This window comes from Meles meles, chromosome 3 (genome assembly GCF_922984935.1).
Source record: "Meles meles chromosome 3, mMelMel3.1 paternal haplotype, whole genome shotgun sequence".
NCBI lineage: Eukaryota > Metazoa > Chordata > Mammalia > Carnivora > Mustelidae > Meles > Meles meles.
In genome coordinates this window covers 61,025,562-61,047,710 of record NC_060068.1, presented here as the reverse complement: position 1 = coordinate 61,047,710, position 22,149 = coordinate 61,025,562, and the positions used below count along the sequence as shown (strand labels likewise).

Here is a 22,149-nt window from a genome sequence, read left to right as displayed (position 1 = left end):
ATATTATTAATTATTAATAATTGTTATCAATATTGATAAATTAATAATATAAACTTCTGATATAGCAATGGAATGTAAGTTATAAAGACATTTCTGCACAGCAGAACTAAACTGATTCCTTTAAGGTTAAATGTGAACTGCTTGGAGGAAAAAAAAAAGAAAAGGACATATTAACAAAAAGCCCTAAGGTGGTCTGGGAAGATTTATCACAAACAGTGTTTCATAGAGCAGATCGTATAGTGATGCTGCTATTATTAAGCACTGAACTAAGATTCCTAAATAGAGACTAAAAGTTTGTGATATAAAAATTAGGTTACATATTTACAATTGTGGACATATCAAAAATAAGTTTTGAAAAAATGCTTCTAGAAGAATCAGGGCTTGCCAAAAACCAAAACTAATTCTAGAGTTTTCATCAGTTACAGATATGTGGGAGTTTGTTTTGAAGTAACAGAGCAATCATAATAGAGAAGATAGATTCAGGAGAAATTTAAAAAAAAATTCCTTAAGTAAAATCATGTAAAATCACAATAACTATTTAATAGGAACCAATATTCTAAGTATTAAGTTCTGGGACATTGCTCATCTGGAAGGAGAATATAGGACATTATTTTTATGCTTGCACAAATATTTGGAGTATAACTTCATCCCGAATGATATTACACCTTGAACATTTGTTATTTGTAATCTTGTATAATTTGGTTATGAATTTATGTTTCCCGTTGGAGTAACCTAAAACCAAGCACCATTCCTGAATAGTTAAGATAGCATATATCATACTTAGAGAAGGTATAAGGAAACCCAGTCTAGAAACAGTGGAAGAGTGTGGGAAATGAAGCCAGAAGAGAATAATTCCACTTGGAAGAGAGTTGAAGAATTATTGACAAACTTGGGGTTTGGTAAATGCAAAACATAATGGACTAAATGATTTCTTATTTCACTCTTAACCCCAGAGTTCTGCAATTTTAAGCATCAGAAGATAGGAGTCTTTTCTTGTAGTGAAAATTAATTAATTAATTAATACTGATTCTTTGCTTTAATTAAGTTGTAATGTTAGCTGCTCTAATAGTTAAACAACAAATTTCAGTGGCCTAACATAGTATATTTATTTCTCATTCCTTCAATAGTCCTGTTTTGTAACCCTGGTTTGGAGGCCTTCTGAATATTTTGGGGGGAGTCCAGAATCTGCCCTATTTCTGGGTCCTCCAAGACCTCTTCGATCAGGTAGCAGATAAAAGACTACATGGGAAGTTTTTTGTGTGTGTGTCAGGCTTATTGTGGCTTATGTCATTTGTACACATATTTCACTGGCTAGAACTCAGTCCTTTTTCTTTATTTTTTTTAAATTAACATATAATGTATTATTTGCTTTGGGGTACAGGTCTATGAATCATCAGTCTTACACATGTCACAGCACTCACCATCGTATATATGCTCCCCAGTGTCCATAACCCAGCCACCCCATCCCTCCCCTCCCATCCCCTAAGCAACCCTTAGTTTGTTTCCTGGGATTAAGACTCTCTTATGGTTTATCTCCCTCCCATTCCCATCTTGTCTCATTTTTGCCCTCCCTATCTCCCACGAGCTTCCTACACTGCTTCTCAAATTCCTAATATTAGAAAAATCATATGATGGTTATCTTTCTCTGATTGACTGATTTTGCTCAGCATAATACTCTCTAGTTCCATCCATGTCATTGCAAATGCCTAGATTTCATTTTTGATGGCTGCATAGTATTCCATTGCATATATGTGTGTGTGTATATTATATATAATACATACATATATACACACATACATGTGTATATGTATACACTCACATACATACATACATACATACCACATCTTTTTATCCACTCATCTGTTAATGGACATCTAGGTTCTTTCCATAGTTTGGCTATTGTGGACATTGCTTCTATAAACATTCGGGTGCACATGCCCCTTCAGATCACTACATTTGTATCTTTAGGGTACATACCCAGTAGTGTGATTGATGTCATAGGGTAGCTCTATTTTCAACTTTTTGAGGAACCTCTGTACTGTTTTCCAGAGTGGCTGCACCACCTCGCATTCCCATGAACAGTATAGGAGGGTTCCCCTTTCTCCGCATCCTCACCATCTGTCATTTCCTGACTTGTTAATTTTAGCCATTCTGACTGGTGTGAGGTGGTAGCTCATTGTAGTTTTGATTTATATTTCCCTGATGCCGAGTGATGTTGAGCACTTTTTCACGTGCCTGTTGGCCATTTAGATGTCTTCTTTGCCAAAATATCTGTTCATGTCTTCTGCCCATTTCTTGATTGTATTATTTGTTCTTTGGGTGTTGAGTTTGATAAGTTCTTTCTAGATTTTGGATACTAGCCCTTTACCTGATATACAAATATCTTTTCCCATCTGTCAGTTGTCTTTGGTTTTGTTGACTGTTTCCTTTGCTGTGCAAAAGATGCAAAAGATTTTGATCTTGATGAAGTCCTAATAGTTCATTTTTGCCCTTGCTTCCCTTGCCTTTGGTGATGTTTCTAGGAAGAAGTTGCTGCAGCCGAGGTCAAAGAGGTTGCTGTCTGTGTTCTCCTCAAGGATTTTGATGGATTCCTTTCTCACATTGATTTCTTTCATCCATTTTGAGTCTATTTTTATGTGTAGTGTAAGGAAATGGTCCAGTTTCAATCTTCTGCATGGGGCCATCCAGTTTTCCTAACACCATTTGTTGAAGAGACTGTCTTATTTCCATTGGACATTCTTTCCTGCTTTGTTGTAGATTAGTTGACCATAGAGTTGAGGGTCCATTTCTGGGCTCTCTGTTCTGTTCCATTGATCTATGAGTCTGTTTTTGTGCCAGTACCATACTGTCTTAATGATTACAGCTTTGTAATAGGAGCTGGAAGTCTGGAATTGTGATGCCACCAACTTTAGTTTTCCTTTTTAACATTCCTCTGGCTGTTTGGGGACTTTTTAGGTTCCATTTAAATTTTAGGATTATTTGTTCCATTTCTTTGAAAAAAAAAATGATGGTATTTTGATAAGGATTACATTAAATGTGTAGATTGCTTTAGGTAGCATAGACATTTTCACAATACTTGTTCTTCCAATCCGTGAGCATGGAACGTGTCTTCCTCAATTTCCTCCTTGACTATAGTTTTCTGAGTACAGATTCCTTGCTTCTTTGGTTATGTTTATTCCTAGGTATCTTATGGTTTTGGGTGCAATTGTAAATGGGATCAACCCCTTAATTTCTCTTTCTTCTGTCTTGCTGTTGGTGTTTAGAAATGCAACTGATTTCTGTGCATTGATTTTATATCCTGACACTTTACTGAATTCCTGTACAAGTTTTAGCAGTTTTGGAGTGGATACTTTTGGGTTTTCCACGTAAAGTATCATATCATCTGCAAAGAGTGAGAGTTTGACGACTTCTTTGCTGATTTAGATGCCTTTTATTTCTTTTTGTTGTCTGCTTGCTGATGCTCGGACTTCTAGTACTCTGTTGAAGAGCATTGGTGATAGTGCAAAGCCCTGCTGTGTTCCTGACCTTAGTGGGAAAGCTCTCAGTGTTTCCCCATTGAGAATGATATTCGCTGTGGGTTTCTCATAGATGGCTTTGATGATATTGAGGAATGCACCCTCTATCCCTACACTGTGAAGTTTTGATCAAGAAAGGATGCTGTACTTTGTCAAATGCTTTTTCAGCATCTGTTGAGAGTATCATATGGTTCTTGTTCTTTTATTAATGTATTGCATTGATTGATTTGCAGATGTTGAACCAATCTTGCAGTCCAGGAATAAATCCCACTTGGTCGTGGTGAATAATCCTTTTAATGTACTATTAGATCCTATTGGCAAGTATTTTGGTGAGAATATTTGTATCTTTGTGTGTCAAGTATATTGGTCTGTGATTCTCCTATATGATATGTTGGTGTTTGTCTGGTTTTTGGATCAAGGTAATGCTGACCACATAAAATGAGTTTGTAAGTTATCCTTACATTTCTATTTTTTTGGAACAGATTCAGGACAATAGGTACTAATTCTTCTTTAAATGTTTGGTAGAATTCTGCTGGAAAACCATCTGGCCCTGGGCTCTTGTTTGTTGGGAGATTTTTGATGGCCACTTCAAGTTCCTTACTGGTTATGGGTCTGTTCAAGTTCTTGATTTCTTCTTAGTTCAGTTTTGGTAGTTTATATTTCTCTAGGAAGGCATCCATTTCTTCAAGATTGTCAAATTTGCTGATGTATAGTTGCTCATAATATGTTCTTATAATTGTTTGTGTTTCTTTGGTGATAGCTGTGATCTCTCCACTTTCATTCATGATTTTATTAATTTGGGCCCTTTCTCTTTTCTTTTTGATAAATCTGGCAAGGGGTTTATCAATCTTATTAATTCTTTCAAAGAACCAGCTCCTAGTTTTGTTGATCTGTTCTATTGTTCTTTCGGTTTCTATTTCTTTGATTTCTGCTCTGATCTTTATTATTTCTCTTCTCCTACTGGACTTAGGCTTTCTTTGCTATTCTTTATCTAACTCCTTTAGGTATAGAATTAGGTTGTGTACTTGTGATCTTTCTTATTTCTTGAGAAATACTTGTATTGCTATATACTTTCCTCTCAGGACTGCCTTTGCTGTGTCCCAAAGGTTTTGAACAGTTGTGTTTTCATATTCATTTGTTTCAGTGAATTTTTTCAATTATTCTTTAATTTCCTGGATGACTCATTCATTCTGTGGTAAGATGCTCTTTAGCCTCCCTGTATTTGAGTTCTTTCCAACTCTCCTCTTGTGGTTGACTTCTATTTTCAGAGCATTATGGTCTGAAAATATGCAGGTAATGATCCTAATCTTTTGGTACCAGTTGAGACCCGATTTGGACCTAGGATGTGATCTGTTCTGGATAATGTTTCATGTGCACTGGAGAAGAATGTGTATTCTGTTGCTTTGGGATGGAATGTTCTGAATATAACTGTGATGTCCATCTGGTCCAGTGTGTCATTTAAAACCTTTATTTCCTTGTTGATCTTTTGCATAGATGATCTGTCCATTTCAGTGAGGGAGGTGTTAAAGTCACCTACTATTGTTGTATTATTGTTGATGTGTTTCTTTGATTTTGTTATTAATTGGTTTATATAATTGGCTGCTCCCATGTTAGGGGCATAGATATTTAAAATTGTTAGATCTTCTTGTTGGACAGACCCTTTAAATATGATATAGTGTCCTTCCTTATCTCTTATTAAAGTCTTTGGCTTCAAATCTAATTTATATGATATAAGGATTGCCACCCTAGCTTTCTTTTGATGTCCATTAGCATGGAAAATTGTTTTCCACCCCCTCACTTTAAATCTGGAGGTGTCTTTGGATCTAAAATGAGTTTCTTGCAGACAGCATATCAATGAGTCTTGGTTTTTTATCCATTCTGATACCCTGTGTCTTTTGATTGGGGCATTTAGCTCATTTACTTTCAGAATAACTATTGAAAGATAGGAATTTAGTGCCATTGTATTGCCTGTAAGGTGACTGTTACTGGTCATTGTCTCTGTGCCTTTCTGGTATGTTACTTTTAGGATCTTTCTTTGCTTAAAAGACCCCTTTCAATACTTCCTGTGGAGCTGGTTTGGTGTTTGCAAATTCTTTTAGTTTTTGTTTGTCCTGGAGGCTTCTTAATCTCTCCTTCTATTTTCAATGGCAGCATAGCTGGATATAATATTCTTGGTTGTATATTTTTCTCGTTTAGTGCTCTGAATATACCATGCCAGTCCTCTCTGGCCTTCCAGGTCTCTGTGGATAGATCTGCTGCCAATCTAATATTTCTACCATTGTATGTTACAGACCTCTAGTCCTGAGATACTTTCAGGGTTTTCTCTTTGTCACTGAGACTTGTAATTTTTACTATTAGATGATGGAGTGTGGACCTATTTTTATTGACTTTCAGGAGGGTTCTCTGTGCCTCCTGGATTTTAATGCTTGTTCCCTTAGCCAAATGAGGGTAATTCTCTGCTATAATTTGCTCCAATATACCTTCTGCCCCTCTCTCTATTTCTTCTTCTTCTGGGATCCCAGTTATTCTAATATTGTTTTGTCCTATGATATCACTTATCTCTTGAATTCTCCCCTCATGGTCCAGTAGTTGTTTCTCTGTTTCTCAGATTCTTTATTCTCCATCATTTGGTCTTCTGTATCACTATTCTCTCTTCTGGCCCATTTATCCTAGCAGTAAGAGCCTCCATTTTTTATTGCACCGCATTAATAGCTTTTTTGATTTTGATTTGGTTAGCTTTTATTTCTTTTATTTTTTTCTTAAGATTTGATTTATTGGTTTTTTGACAGAGAGAGATCACAAGTAGGCAGAGAAAGAGGGGGAAGCAGACTCCCTGCTGAGCAGAGAGCCTGATGTGTGGCTCAGTCCCAGGACCCTGAGATTAGGACCTGAGTTGACGGCAGAGGCTTAACCCACTGAACCAGCCTGGCACCCCCCAGTTCTTTTATTTCTCCAGAAAGGGATTTCATTTCTCCAGAAGGGAATTCTCTATTATCTTCCATGCTTTTTTCAAGCCCAGCTAGCTTGAACTCTACATTCCTTCTGAACTCTACATCTGACATTTTATTAATGTCCATATTGATTAGGATTCTAGACATCAGCATTTTTTTTTTTTGAGGTGAGTTTTTCCACCTTGTCATTTTAGCCAGATAGGAGTAGATGAATGAGCGAACAAAATACTAAAAGGGTAGCAACAACCCCAGAAAAATATACACTAACCAAATCAGAAGAGACCTGAAACCAGGAGAAGTAAGAGCAGTGAGGGAGTATATATATATATATATATATATATATATATATATGACTGGTATAAAGAACAGAGCCACACACTTGATTTTGGGTGTTTTTGTCTGTTAGAAGAAACTGCCTCCCAAAACTTTAAAGGAAGAAAAACTTATGTATATACAAAAATAAGGGTAAACACAATGAAGGCATAGAATATGACTATAAAGATGAAACTTAAAAAGTTTCTTAAAAAGGAATTGATAAGAAGTTGGTTGAAGAAAGAAAAAAAAAATGAAAGAATATGATCAGGTAGGAGACTAGAACAAAGCCATGGGATGGATTTAGGGTATATTATGATCTGTTAGAAGAATCTGTATCCCAAAATTTTAAATTAAAAAAAAAAACACCTATATGTATACAAAAAATAAGGCTAAATACAATGAAGGGATAGAATATAACTATAACAATGAAAGTTAAAAAAGATTTTTTAAAAGGTATTCATAAGATAAAATAGTTTAAAAACATTATCGGAATATTAAAGAAAATGGAATAAGAAAAAATAAAATTTAAAAAATTTAACTTTGAAAGACCAAAGAATCATGGGGGAAAATGCCATGAATTCCATATGCTGTATTCCTGTATTTCCGAAGTTTTGCAGTTCTCATTGATGGGTGAACTTGGTCTTGGTTGAATGTTCTTGCTCATCTTCTGGGGGAGGGGCCTGTTGCAGGGATTCTCAAATGTCTTTGCCTGAGGCAGAATTGCACTGCCTTTGCAGGGGCCAGGCTAAGAAACCTGCTTTAGTTTGATCTCAGTAGCTTTTGTTTCCTGAGTGCTTTCCATACAGCTTTGGAGGATGGGAATGAAGATGGTGACCTCTCAATCTCTGGCCCCATAGGAGCTGAGAGCTCAGGACTCCACTCCTCAGTTTGCCCTCAGAGAAAAGCATTCAGTCCCTCCTGTCTCCCTGCTCTCCTGCTGTACTCCGTGCTCACCCTGTGTGTGACTGAGCATTTCTGTCTCTGGCACACGGCCCTTTTTGGAGTCTCCAAACCCCGCAGATTCCTGCAGCATGCTCCTGCACTGCTCCTCCCAGAGGAGGAAGGAGGTTGTCTTCTCAGATCAGCCACTTTTGGGGTCCCTGCTCGAAGAGCAGTAGCCTGAGTGTGCCTTGGATCATGGGTTAAAGTAACCCCAAGGTGAGAGCCCCTCCTTGGCTCCATCACTGTAGCTGGCTTCCCTGCTCAGATATGTGGGAATTCTGCCACACTCAGGCACCCCTGGTCTTCCTGTGACCCTGTGGGTCCTGAGACCACACTGTCCCTGCAAGGGCTCCAACCCTGCTTAGCCTCTGGAGTGACGTCCCTCAGTAGAGAAGACTTCTAAAAGTTCTGATTCTGTGCTCTCCTGCTCTACTACTTGCCGGGACGTGGCCCCTCCCCACCACAGTCTCTCTTCCTGTATGTCACCTCAGATTCACTTCTCCACATGTCCTACCTTCCAGAAAGTGGTTGATTTTCTATTCTTAGAATTGCTGCTCTTCTCTTCAATCTCCTGTTGAGCTTGTAGGTGTTCGGAATGGTTTGCTAACTATCTAGCTGCACTCCTGGGACCTGATGATATTAGGTCTCCTACTCCTCCACCATCTTCTCCTCCAGCTAGACCTCAATCTTATCACACATTTAATTGCAACAGAGGATAGGAAATATCATCTCTCTGTGTGGTTGGGCAAAGATATGAGTTTGTGGCCATGAAGATGGTGTCTACCCTACTTTTTGAGATAGGCAACAATTTTAGAGAATATTGAGTTTTGGCCATAAGTAAGAAAATTTAACAAAGAAAGATCTAGCAAATTTCCTTTGGTCTCTATTGTTGAGTCCTCTGTTAAAAGTACTTTTTATTTCTCCTTCAGAGCCACTGGCTGGTAATAATATTAAAGTATTTCTTTAAGAACAAGTTTCATGCAATCCATCTGGTAGACAGTAGTGAAAGAACCCGGGTATGGTGGTCTTAAGCTGTGACAAAGATACCAACAGGAACTGCTTCTTCCTAGCCTACTGCATCCCCATATGCTCATTTTATTTTGTGTCTCTCAGGATGCAGAACTTAGATCTTCCATATGTACATTAGTGAGGAATCTGGGCTTCATTTGAGCTATTATAGAGGACAAGGAAGAATGGTTTGCATGCCACAGTTCATATTCTTGCTAGACATCACCAATTTCTTACGTTCTTTCTTAGATATCATGCCCATAGGGGTTTATTCTCTCTAGCCCTTCTCTCATATATCCATCAACTTAGCTCACTTTCTTCCCCTCTCAGTTATTCCCCCAAAACTCAAACTCCTCTGCTTCTATTATGAAGAGTTGACTTTCTCTTCTTTTGAAGTGTTCATGCCAGCTAATACCCAGACTCTCAGGACCCCAGTTACTTCCCTTGGCTTTAAGAGAAGTATTTTCCAAATAAAAATAGCTCTCGCTCAGTAAAAGGAATTTCACATTTGCTCCTAAGATAATATAAATCTCTCTACCTTTACAACGAGTCTGTATTTTGTAAAAAATGAACTTGAACTGACTATGTTTTGGTATACAATTGAGGACCAAATGGTTGTAATGTCTGGGGCTGAGCACGGCCTTGAATAAAAGATAATTTGTTGATTAGAATTAACCTGTCCACCACTACTTGATATTGCAGCATGGCTCCAGGATAATTAATATAGAGGAATGCCCTTCAAAGACATTGGAGGGTCAAAGTTGTTTTAGTAGTCTTTTAGACTTCACGGTCAATGAGTTACCTGAGGGAAATGAGAGGTAACATAACAAAACACTGATCCTAAATTCAGTCGTTGGTTTAGGAATCCACATTGCATTTGGTGCCATGTGGGTGCCCTGGAGTTCTTTCAATCTTACGAGGTATAAAAGTTAACTGCTTGTTGGCAGGAAGTAACATTTATGAAGTTGGAGGATGCCCCAGGGAAGGACTTTCTTCAGTTAATCTTTTCAGACACAGCATCAGTTCCCTAAGCATAAAATTTGATACCCAAACTTTGGAAGAACAGAGTTCATGAATATTTATGCCTAAGCATGGATTCTTTTGAGAGTGATGACTCGTTTGTGTGGAAATGTCTTTAGTTGGTATCATAATCCCATCTCTGGGGTATGCTATGACTCACAAATTAAGGTAGAACCTGGTAGACATAACTCCTATTCTGCTATTGCATGTGCATATCTGGGAATAGTTGAATTTTCCCAGAGCATTTGTAAATCCTGATCATGGTAGATTCCCAGGCATTAGAAATCACATCTTTTGGGGCACCTGGGTGGCTCAGTGGGTTAAAGCCTCTTCCTTTGGCTCCAGTCATGATCCCAGGGTCCTGGGATCAAGCCCCACATTGGTCCTGGGGATAAGCCCCTCCCTTAGCAGGGAGCCTGCTTCCCTCTCTCTTTCTCTGCCTGCCTCTCTGCCCACTTGTGATCTTTGTCAAATAAATAAATACAATCTTTAAAAAATTTTTAATTAAAAAAAAAAGAAAGAAATCACATCTGTGTGGTCTAGGACACCGAGCCCAGACTGAACATGCCTAGGTGCTGCTCTATTCAAGGTAGAAACCATTGAGAACATACCACAGGAATTCTCTATTTATGGGTCATAGCGCACATAGAAAATGCTCCATAATGTTAGCTAATGTAGTAGACAGAGCTATCTTTTAGTAATATACATTCTTCTCCCCTTCCTGACACATGGAAGACTGCTCCTCAGCTCCTAATAGAGCTGTACCACTAGACTTGATACATGAAATGTGAGCAGAAATGATGCATATCACTTTCAGGCAGAGTTAGTGAAAAGGCCATTCGCAATTCTTCATCCTCTTTCCCTCCTCGTCTTGAAGTAGGCCTCAGATTGAGATGAAAGGGGCAACCCATCAAAGCAATCTGGATCACTGGAAAGTCTGTGTAATGCAGCTGCCCCAGAACAACTCCTGAACCTGCAGTGAACTTTATACAAAAGGAGAAATTAACTTTTGTTTGAGACTTGACTTTTTTCCCTCTTTCTTTTCTTTCCTTATAGCTGCATAACCCAGACTTTCCTGACTAATATAGCTATTATTGTTGTTATTATTCGTAAAGATGCTCTCATTTAACAAGTGCTTAATTTAATTTTTTTGAAATTGTTTTATAATAAGGAATTTATAATTTGGAGTAATCTTTGATTTTTCTTTTTTATATGCTCACCCAATTACCAGTTCTTTTAGAAGTCTCCTTCAGAAGATAGCCCAATCCCAATTTTTAAACCATCTTAATCTTTTATATGGATTACTACAATAGAATTTTTTTTCTAGATAAGGGAAATTTATTAAGTTTTTAATTTCAATTCCAGTATAGTTAACATACAATGTTATATTAGTTTCAGGTGTACAGTATTATAATTCAACAATATTCTACAGAAAATTCAGATAAGTGTACTCTTAATCTCCTTTACCTATTTCATCTCTCCCCCCACAACTCCCTTCTGGTAACCATCAGTTTATTCTCTATAGTTGGGTCTTTTGGGGGGAGTGATTTGTCCCTCTCTTTTTTTCCCTTTGTTCATTTCTTTTATTTCTTAAATTCCACATATAAGTGAAATTATATGGTATTTGTCTTTTCTCTAACTTATTTTGCTTAGCGTTCTACTCTTTAACTCCATCCATGTTATTGCAAATGACAAGATTTCATTCTTTTTTTTTTTTTTAAAAGATTTTATTTATTTATGTGACAGATAGAGATCACAAGTAGGGAGAGAAGCAGGCAGAGAGAGAGAGAGGAGGAAGCAGGCTCCCTGCCAAGCAGAGAGCCCGATGCGGGGCTCAATCCCAGGACCCTGGGATCATGACCTGAGCGAAAGGCAGAGACTTTAAACCACTGAGCCACCGAGGAGCCCCACAAGATTTCATTCTTTTCTTGTGACTGAATAATATTATATATATAGACCATATTATATATATATACATGTATACCATATTTATATATTTATTATATATAAATACATATTTATTAAAATATATTAATATAAATATATATTTATTATTATTATATTATATGTTTCTATATATATGCCATATATATATACCATATTTATATATATGCACCATATTTTATACACACACATGCACACATACCATATTTTCTCTATCCAGTCATTGATCAATGGGCACTTGGGCTGTTTCCATAATTTAGCTATCACTACAGTAGCCTCTTAAGTAATCTACATTCTACCACACTGCAATCTCTCAGCAACCCCCCCATTCTATGATAAACACAACAAGTAGGGATCCTTTCAAAAGGTGAGTCAGATTGTGTCACTTCTTCTTTTCAAACTTCCAAAAACTTTCCATTTCACTGACTATAATACTTAAAATCTTTACAAATGTCTGCAAGCCCTACCAATAGCTTTTTGGTGAGGTCTGTTTTGAGCATCCTGTTTAAAATTTAAAACTACCTTCTGTGTTCCCACATATCCCCCACCTTTTCTATCTCCCTTCCCTGCTTTATTTTGAGCCCTTGTCCCTGGTTGAAAAACTTAGTCATTAATTACTTATTAATTTTATTATTGTCTATCTCCCTCTACTGTAATATAAACTCCATAGGGTTATGTTGTTTATTGCTGTATTTGCAGCATCTAGAATAGTGCCAGGCATATTTAGCACTCAATAAATATTTTTTAAATGAAGAGATAAAGATTTCTATCTAGTTAGAGCAAAGTAATTTCATTTGCATATTCATTATAAATGAAGAGGGATATGTAATTATTTAAAAAGTGTATGTCCTTGGTTGTTAAAAAAAGGGGCAACTTAAAAACATGTGCTGTTAGGACTGCAGATTAAGTTTCATAATTAATTATCATTGTAGAACCTCATAATGTGTTTTATATCCTTTTGGGATCTCTTGGTAGAGAGAGGAGTTTTATTATAATTTTTTGTGGCCTAATTTGTCATATAAAACTGCTCTAATGAGAGGAGTTATAGATTTTTATTTAAAGCTTTAGTCAGTCATTCTGCTGAAATGTTAAATATATCACTGTTCTCTAATATAAATTAAATGAGATAAGAAGATGCTTTCTAATGGGACACAGGTAAGTTATGACAGGAGTTTACATGGACTTTTAAAAATTTGTTTGTATTTAATTAAAAATAAGAATAATTCAGATATTCTGTTAGGCATAAAATTTTTCCCTTAGTTACTTGTTATTGTGATTAAAAAGTTGTCCTCTTATTCCTACTGTGAGAAAGTCAATCCTTAAAAAAAACAAGCTTATAAATATTAAACAATAAAAGTGATTTGATAGCATTATGTCAAAAATTCTTAATTTCGGACACTGAATTTAATATTGCTCCTTCTCATCTCTTGGTTTTCTAAAATGCCTTAGGACATCAAAAAGAGATCAATGGGTAACTCCTTCTTTAGCTACACGGTTTTCCCAGGAAAATTAGAGTCTGTTGAGGGTGCCTGGGTGGCTCAGTGAGTTAAGTCTCTGCCTTTGGCTCAGGTCATGATCTCAGGGTCCTGGGATTGAGTCCCGCATCGGGATCTCTGCTTGGCAGGGAGCCTGCTTCCTCCTCTCTCTCTCTGCCTGCCTCTCCGCCTACTTGCGATCTCGCTCTGTCAAATAAATAAACAAAATCTTAAAAAAAAAAAAATTAGAGTCTGTTGAAAGTAACTGGCAGATGAGCATAATCATTATGCATTTCATAAAAACTTATACTTAATATGATTTGGGGTAGAAAAAAGGGAAGAAACTCTGAGTATTGCATTCTTGATAAAAACTTGATGAATTCCAGTGATAGTGTGAATTTGTGCCAGAAATCATGTTACACATTTTAGTTTTTATTATATAGCTTTTTTCATTAATTCCTATAGACTATCACTAAAATTTGGATTTGACATAAAAACTGTTGTGTAATATTATTGAGATGTCTTACTGACTGAAAATATTATTAAATAACAAAAGTTAAAGTGCAAAAAAAAAAAAAGAAAAGAAAAAGAAAAAACTTTCCAAAAATCCCATGTAGGTATTTAAGGTTGTTTCTAGAATTATGGTTTACTTGTATCCTGAGAAGGCTATATCATCACTTACATATTTGTCACACTTTCCCTATGTATTATTTCCTAGGTACTACAGAATATCATCTGGTAATGTGATGCCATTTCTTTTCCCCTGGAAATAAAATAATAAAATCCCATGAAGCAACTACAAAAATGCATTCAGCTACAAATTTCAAAAACCTTAATAGTAGCCATCTTACTCCATGTAGTTGGGACCCAAAGATGACCCAGAATGGTTTAGGTCACCAAAAAAGTCAATTAAGATTAGAAATTATATTTAAAACATAGCACAAACGTATCTTAAACATTTCATCTTAATACATGCATGTTCATTAATTTGTGATTTTCTTTGAGTACAAGTCTGCTATGACTTTTTGCTGGCATGAAAAAATAGTCAAAATGTCATGATAGAATAACACAAATTGCATCATTTCTGATTTCTAGTTTCTGTGTCTTTAAAGTGAAATAGGAGTTAATGACACTTACTAAGCAACTTGAATGCAGCCTCTTTTGACTTTTAAGACTCCCCCCCGCTCAAATTTTTACAGTTGTCTTCAACACTCTAATTTGAGAGCAACCTTTTAAAAATGACTCACTTCTCTTTTTTTTTCCATTTTATTTATTTTTTTCAGCGTAACAGTATTCATTGTTTTTGCACAACACCCAGTGCTCCATGCAAAACGTGCCCTCCCTATTACCCACCACCTGTTCCCCCAACCTCCCACCCCTGACCCTTCAAAACCCTCAGGTTGTTACTCTGGAAAACAGCATGGAGGTTCCTCAAAATGTTGAAAATAAAAGTACCCTATGACCCAGCAAAAATGACTCACTTTTATTGAGTCTTTACAAGGCATTAAATTTAGTTATAGATATAAACTGTCTTTTACATTCATATTTCTTTTACTTTGAATTTTACTGTTATGTTTTGGTCTTTATTTATAATATAATAAAATGAAAAATATTGTATTTTAAGAATAGTTTATTAAAGCAGTATTAATAATTTAATAAAAATAAATATTTTATTAAATACTGATACTGATAAGCACAGCTCACTTAAATAGTTGGGGAACACGTATATAACTCTTAACTTACAACTCCTCTGGGAGAGAATACTCAGAGGCACTAGAAAGGAACCTTAGTGCAAGATTCATCCAACCATGGGCTTCAGTGAGTGGGAGTGAGGAGTTAAATGAGTGTTAGTTAAGAGAGCTACCGAGGGGACTGATTTTATGGAATACTACTGAGGTTTTATGTATCAGTTCCATTCCCATATTTAATGCTTCTGAATATCTGACACCCACAGCACCTAATCTTTTCAGAGTGATATTAGTACATTTAATTGATTTTAAATACAATTATTCTAGTTCTTGGTAGATGGTCAATACTATGACTCCCAGTTTTGTGTTATGCTTAGGCAACTTTGCTTTTCTTTTGCTCTGAGTCTGCATCTTTACACACTTTTCTAATGCCCATCTGTCTCTCCTGGCCACTTTCTCATAAGCTCACATACTAATCTGTGTTCTTGATGGCATATAGATGGTAAGAAGAGGTTAGGAAGAACTCCCCCAAGCAAAAGTATATCACAAGCAAACAAAAATGTTCATCCTGAAGACCAAAAAGAGCTCAAATAACCTCTTAGACCGCTTCCCCCGTACAGCCTTCAAAAAGGCAAAGGGAGGGACACCTAGGTAGCTCAGCTGGTTAGGTATCTGCCTTCAGCTCAGGTCCTGATCTCAGGATCCTGGGATGGAATCCCGCATTGGGCTTCTAGCCTGGTGAGGAGCCTACTTTTCCTATCTGCCGCTTCCCCTGCTTGTGTTGTGCTTGCTTGCTCTCTCTCTCTCTGACAAATAAATAAAATCTTTAAGAAAAAAAAAGGCAAAGGAAGTTGGCTAATTGAATTTAAATTAAAAAAAAATAAAATAAAAAGGCAAAGAAAGAGAAATAAGAAAAGGAGAAATCGTCTTCCCAATTAGGAAGAGCCCTGGGACCATCTGTCACTTATCCATAACAGAGGCAAGTTTCCTAAAGAAAAACTGAGTGATGAAAAGCCACATATAGGGACGCCTGGGTGGCTCAGTCAGTTAAGCTGCTGCCTTTGGCTCAGGTCATGATCCCAGGGTCCTGGGATCAAGTCCCACATCCGACCCCTTGCTCAGCGGGGAGCCTGCTTCTCTCTCTGCCTCTGCCTGCCGCTCTGCCTGCGTGTGCTTGTGCTCTTGCTCTCTCTCTCTCTCTGACAAACAAACAAACAAATAAATAAAATCTTTAAAAAATTAAAAGAAAAGAAAAGCCACATATAGTACCACATGTATTCATGAGACTTTAAATGGTGCCTCTCAAAAGAAAGGGTCAGAAGTATGTCTTTGGGGCAGGGAGGGGGATGGAAGCTGGACAGTCAAGACCCCAGGCCAGTTACCTCAGGCAGTGACATAAACTGAAACCAGTTGAAAAAGTACTGTTTCAGTCTTTTCATTTGCCACATTAAAAACTCCTATCACCAGTAATGTTACCTACTTTTGTTTTTATCTTGTCCTCTTTTGGATGTGAAGTACAGCAAGAAATACCTTAAGTTCCCTCAGGTATATAGCCCATAGTAGCCTGTATTTTATTCTCCTCCTGTTGGGCCAAATGATCTTAACACTCAGGCCTTGGGGTGCTGCTATTTCTTTCAAGGGAGATTGCAGTATATTGGAAATGCCCATAAATGCACATAATCCTCACCACAGCTCCCATCACCTGGACATGTGCCAATCACCTCCCCAGTGCCTGGAGTTTCCCTCAGAAACATCTGAAATAGGAAGGGACAGTACTTTAACTGAGGTGACATGTGGCTATTCTATAAACTAAATGTGTGGCCGACTGAGAGTTTAGGGTAATCTAACTCAAAGGAATTTTTTTTAAATATTTTATTTATTTATTTATTTTTAAATTTTTATTTATTTGACAGACAGAGGTTACAAGTAGGCAGAGAGGCAGGCAGAGAGAGAAGGAGGGGAAGCAGGCTCCCCACTGAGCAGAGAGCCCGATGCGGGGCTCTATCCCAGGACCCTGGGATCATGACCTGAGCCGAAGGCAGAGGCTTTAACCCACTGAGCCACCCAGGCGCCCCACAAAGGAATTTTTTATATTTGGCTAGCAATTTTGATAAATACTGAATTTGAATTTTTTTTGTCTGGACTTGCTTACTATATTTTGCAAAAGGCAACTCTTTCTTTGAGATTGTATTATTCCCTATTTAATTTCCCTCTCACCTCATCTCCTAGTGTATGTTATATGTATATTTGTGCAACTTCCCTGTTCTTTGCAAGCATTTGGCCTTGCTCATTCCTATTGCTGTCTGCAGGAGACAAAGAAGTCTCCTTCTTTTCCTTTCCTCATTTTAAAGTATATTTGTTGGACATACTTAGCCCAAGTTCCAGAGGGTCAACAGGAATATGAGATTACTACAGCAGTTGCTCCCACCCACAAAATTTAGAAAAACGAAAGCATTCTAGAATTAAACACGAGCAGTACAACAGGAACACCTTAAGCTAGGGTATGTCAAAAGTATGGTCAGAGGACTTCCTGTATCAGAATCTTCTAGGGAACTGGTCGAAAATGCAAATTCGTTGTTTGAATAACTATTATAATAGTTGGAATCTTCCTGGGAGGGTTGGGGCAAGAGTGGCATTTTCTTATGTTTCCCAGTTGGTTTTTAAATAAACTAAATTTAGAACCCTGGGTTAAGTGCTAATTTCCTTCTATTTAATATGTACACACCAAAAGAGCACTATCCCCAGAACCAATACATCTGTCTAGGTAAGCACTGTCCAGTAAAAAAGTGATGCAAGCTACATATGTGATTTTAAATTTTCTAGTAGTTAAATTAAAAAGGTATAAAGAAACTGGTGAATTAATTTTAGCAGTGCATTTATTTAAACCACTTTATCCAAATACTACCTTTCAACATGTGACTAATATAAAAATTAATGAGATATGTTAAATTCTTTTTTTGTATTGAGTTTTGAAATTCCGTAGTTATTTTATTATCAAAGAAAACTCTCAACTTAGACTAGCCACATTTCAAATAGTCCATAGCCATAGATGGTTGGTATGTTCTAGATTGGACATAGCAGGTCTCGACATTGCTGTTACCAGCCATAGACCAAAAGAATATTCATATTTTCTGAGGTTGGGGTGGGACAGAAGAAAAATAAAATAATAAAACATAATAATATATAAAACCAAATTAAATAAAAATAAAGCAAAACAAAATCAAACATAAAGGCTTTTTGGTTCCAAACCCACCAAGAGACCAATCAGTTTCTGTCAGTTCTTCAGGAGTCTACGTTCAATGGCTGCAAGGTTTGCATCATCATGATACAGGCTTCCCTGAGATCCTCCTCTTCTTTCTTTTTCTGAATCCTTATGCTATCCCCTAAGGTTCCTATTGTTTTGGCCCATAATCCTGAGTTCAGGGTGGCCTGTGCTCAACAGCCTAGAGCCCACTTGTAAACTGCTTCGCTCCTAGTGGAACCCCCCGCTTCCTTTGCTCGTACCACTATTCTAAGTTCTTCCTAGCACTATATGCACAGGAGCTCCTTAAGAAACCCCTCTGCCCCGTCTCATTCTCTAAATCTATTTTGTCAGCGTTGAAATCCCGCAGTTTGTGATTATTCTCCATACAGAGATATAATCATTCTATTCTGCCTCCTATTTTCCTGGTCAAGCAGGGGTTGCTCTCTTTTCTCTGGAGTTACATATACTCCTTCTGCCCTGGCTGAAGAATAGGGTGAAGAGGAGAACAGATCCTGGAGTGGAGGACACAGAGTGGTTCAGCACTGTGATTGGCATTGCAAAGTCAGAAGTTTACATAGTGAGGCTCTGCCTTGAGGCTATCCTGATACTCTAGAACTGAATCTTTGTCTTCTTCACCAAGTCCGTAGTCTACTTGATCCTGTCCTGGTGTAATATCCATGTTCTTCTTGTGGGGATTTACCTATAAATAATGCAATAACCCTTCAAGTTTGAGGTTCTTGAGTGATCTGACTTCCCAAACTTTAGCTATGTACTCACTTTGGTCAGCTTAACTACACCAGATGTTGGTGATCAAAAATTTTTTTTTTAAATTTTTTTAAAAGATTTTATTTATTTGACAGACAAAGATCACAAGTAGGCAGAGAGGCAGGCAGAGAGAGAAGGAGGGGAAGCAGGCTCCCCACTGAGCAGAGAGCCTGATGTGGGGCTCGATCCCAGGACTCTGGGATCATGACCTGAGCCGAAGGCAGAGGCTTTAACCCACTGAGCCATCCAGGCACCCCGGTGATCAGAATTTTTTTTTTTTAAGATTTTATTTATTTATTTGACAGAGAGAGATCACAAGTAGGCAGAGAGGCAGGCAGAGAGAGAGGAAGGGAAGCAGGCTCCCTGCTGAGCAGAGAGCCTGATGTGGGGCTCGATCCCAGGACTCTGGGATCATGACCTGAGCCGAAGGCAGAGGCTTTAACCCACTGAGCCATCCAGGCACCCCGGTGATCAGAATTTTAAACTCTGAATTACAAGTTATTAGATTGGGCTTTGGCCTCCTGTCCCCATGTAGTCTACTCATGATCGACTCAGGACACTCTGAGCCCCCAAAGATTTATCTTGTATAGGTTAGAGGCAGACTAAGAGACCATTTTCTGAGACCTGTACACCAAACCTGAACCTTCAAATTCTACTACTTGAGTAAACCGAAAGGCAAGAAAAATGAATGCAGAGAAATACATGAACACAGAAACAAAAGGCATTTCTTTCAGAGACCTAAACTTGAGTTGGTATAAATCTAACCTCCCACGATTTCTTAGGGCTGAAGTCATGCTGTAGTTAGTCTGGGGAATGGGAGCTCTGTGAGAAGGACTCTTTCAATCACTATGCCACATTAAAGGTTAACATTCCAAGTATGCAGACTCAAAGAACACCAGGCCACTGCTAGAGTTTTAAAACTGGTCATCACTCCAAAAATGTCACCTAAGGGAAAACAAAAACAAAAACAAAAAACAAAACAAAAAAACAACTCAGTGAAAAATAGGGAGACATCCAGGACAGTTTCTGAATATCTTCTAAGTGCTGGTACCAATGTCCAGATAAACTAAGAGAAAGCCATTCCGTGAAGCATGTGATGAGTTTAGTTTTGGCTTGTAGTGTTTGAATTGTGTGTGATGTCCAGGGACAAATGGGTCATAGGCTGTTGAATATACTGGTCTGAAGCTCAAATTACAGGGTTCTGGGATAGGGAAAAAGATGTGTGAGGCAGAAGAAAAAGGGTTGTAGTTGAAAGTTGAAGGGCGTTAACTAGTGCAGGAAAGGAAAGGGGAGTGGTATTGCTATCATGATTCTGATGTGAAAGTCCTCATGAGCTCTTTTTGTGCCTGGGCAGATGTCCTACTTGACTTTTAGTGTCTTTTTTAAGAATATGTCTCATAATGAAGTTGAGAACATATTCATCACAATATTGAAATGACTATTAAAAAATTAAAAATTCTAGGTCCCTTTCAAACCTGTCATAATATCTCAAACTATTATTTAAGAATCTCTGGCTTGAGGGGGTGCCTGGGTGCCTCAGTGGGTTAACTGTCTGCCTTCAGCTCAGGTCAGGATCCCAGGGTCGTGGGATAGAGCTCTTCATCGGGCTCCCTGCTCAGCTGTGTGTCTGCTTCTCCCTCTCCCTAGGCCCCCCTACCTCCCCCTTCTGTGCTCTCGCTCTCTCTCTCCTGCTCTTTCTCTTTATCTCTCGCTCATGCTCTCTCACTCTCTCTCTCTCAAATAAGTAAAATCTTTAAAAAAAGAAAGAATTTCTGGCTTGATAGCTATGGTTCCACTGAAGGTAACAATTGATGTAACCACCTTTGAAGAAATTCTCAAGATGTAGTGTATTTTTCAGCTGCCTGGATGCTTGTTAAGAATATAGATTCAGCAGGTCTAGGAAAAGGCCAAGAGATTTGCATTTTTAATCAATACTCTATGACTGTGATCACCTGATTTCACGTTGAAAAATAATATTAAGTATTTGGCTATCTGAGTGATTCCAGGATAGATATAGAATAGGGTTTCTTTTTTGTTTTGGTTTTTCCCCCCCTTTTTTTTTAGTATAATTAATATACAATGTTATATTAGTTTCTGGTGTACAACATATTGATTTGACAATTCTGTACATTACTCAGTGTTTACCATGATTAAGTGTAGTCACCATCTATCTCGCCAGTGTTACATTATTTTTACAATATTATCGACTACATTCCATATGCTGTACTTTCTATCTATGTGACTTATTTATTTCATAAATGGACATTTGTAGCACTTAATCCTCTTTATCTATTTTGTCCATCTCCCTATCTACCTCCTCTCTGGCAACCACTAGTTTGTTCTCTATATTGAAGATTCTGTTTTTGTTTGATTATTTGTTCATTTGTTTTGTTTTTTTATATTACACATGAAAGTGAAGTCATATGGCATTTGTCTTTTTCTGCCTGACTTATTCACTTCTTGTAATACCCTCTTAGTGTGTTCATGTTGGCATAAATAACAAGATGTCATCATTTTTATGGCTACATGATATTCCATTATATATACACATATATATGTATACACATACATATACACACATATATATGTATATATACATATACATATACTATATATATACACACACACACACACACCCCATATACATGTATATGTATATATATACCATATCTTCTTTACTCATTCAACTATTATTGGACAGTTAGATTGCTTCCATATCTTGGCTATTGTAAATAATGGTGCCATAAACATAAGAGTGCACATAACTTTTTGAATTAGTACTTTTTTTCTTTGGGTAAATATCCAGTAGTGGAATTACTGGATTATATGGTATTTCTATTTTAATTTTTTTGAGGAAACTCCATACTGTTTTCCATAGAGGATGCCCTAGTTTGCTTTCCCACCAACAGTGCACAAGGCTTTCCTTTTCTCCACATCCTCACCAACATTTGTTATTTCTTGTCTTTTTGATATTGGCCATAGGACAGTTTCTTTTTTTTTTTTTTTTAAAGATTTTATTTATTTATTTAATAGAGAGAGAGAGAGAGAGCACAGGCAGAGGGAGTGGCAGGCAGAGGGCGAAGCAGACTTCCCACTGAGCAGGGAGCCCAACATGGGGCTTGATCCCAGAACCCTGAGATCATGACCCGAGACAAAGGCAGAGGCTTAACTGACTGAGCCACCCGGGAGCCCCCTAGACAGAGTTTCTTAACCTGAAATTCATATACCCACAAGGAAGCCATAGTTAAAATTTAGAGTGTCCACAAATTTAGATGGGGAAAA

General features: G+C 37.5%; 1 long non-coding RNA gene across 1 annotated transcript in view; it reads left to right on the top strand.

Moving 5' to 3' along the window:
* Nucleotides 1-22,149, top strand: part of LOC123938247 — a 55,684-nt gene that overhangs the window by 10,957 nt on the left and 22,578 nt on the right. The window lies entirely within an intron of this gene.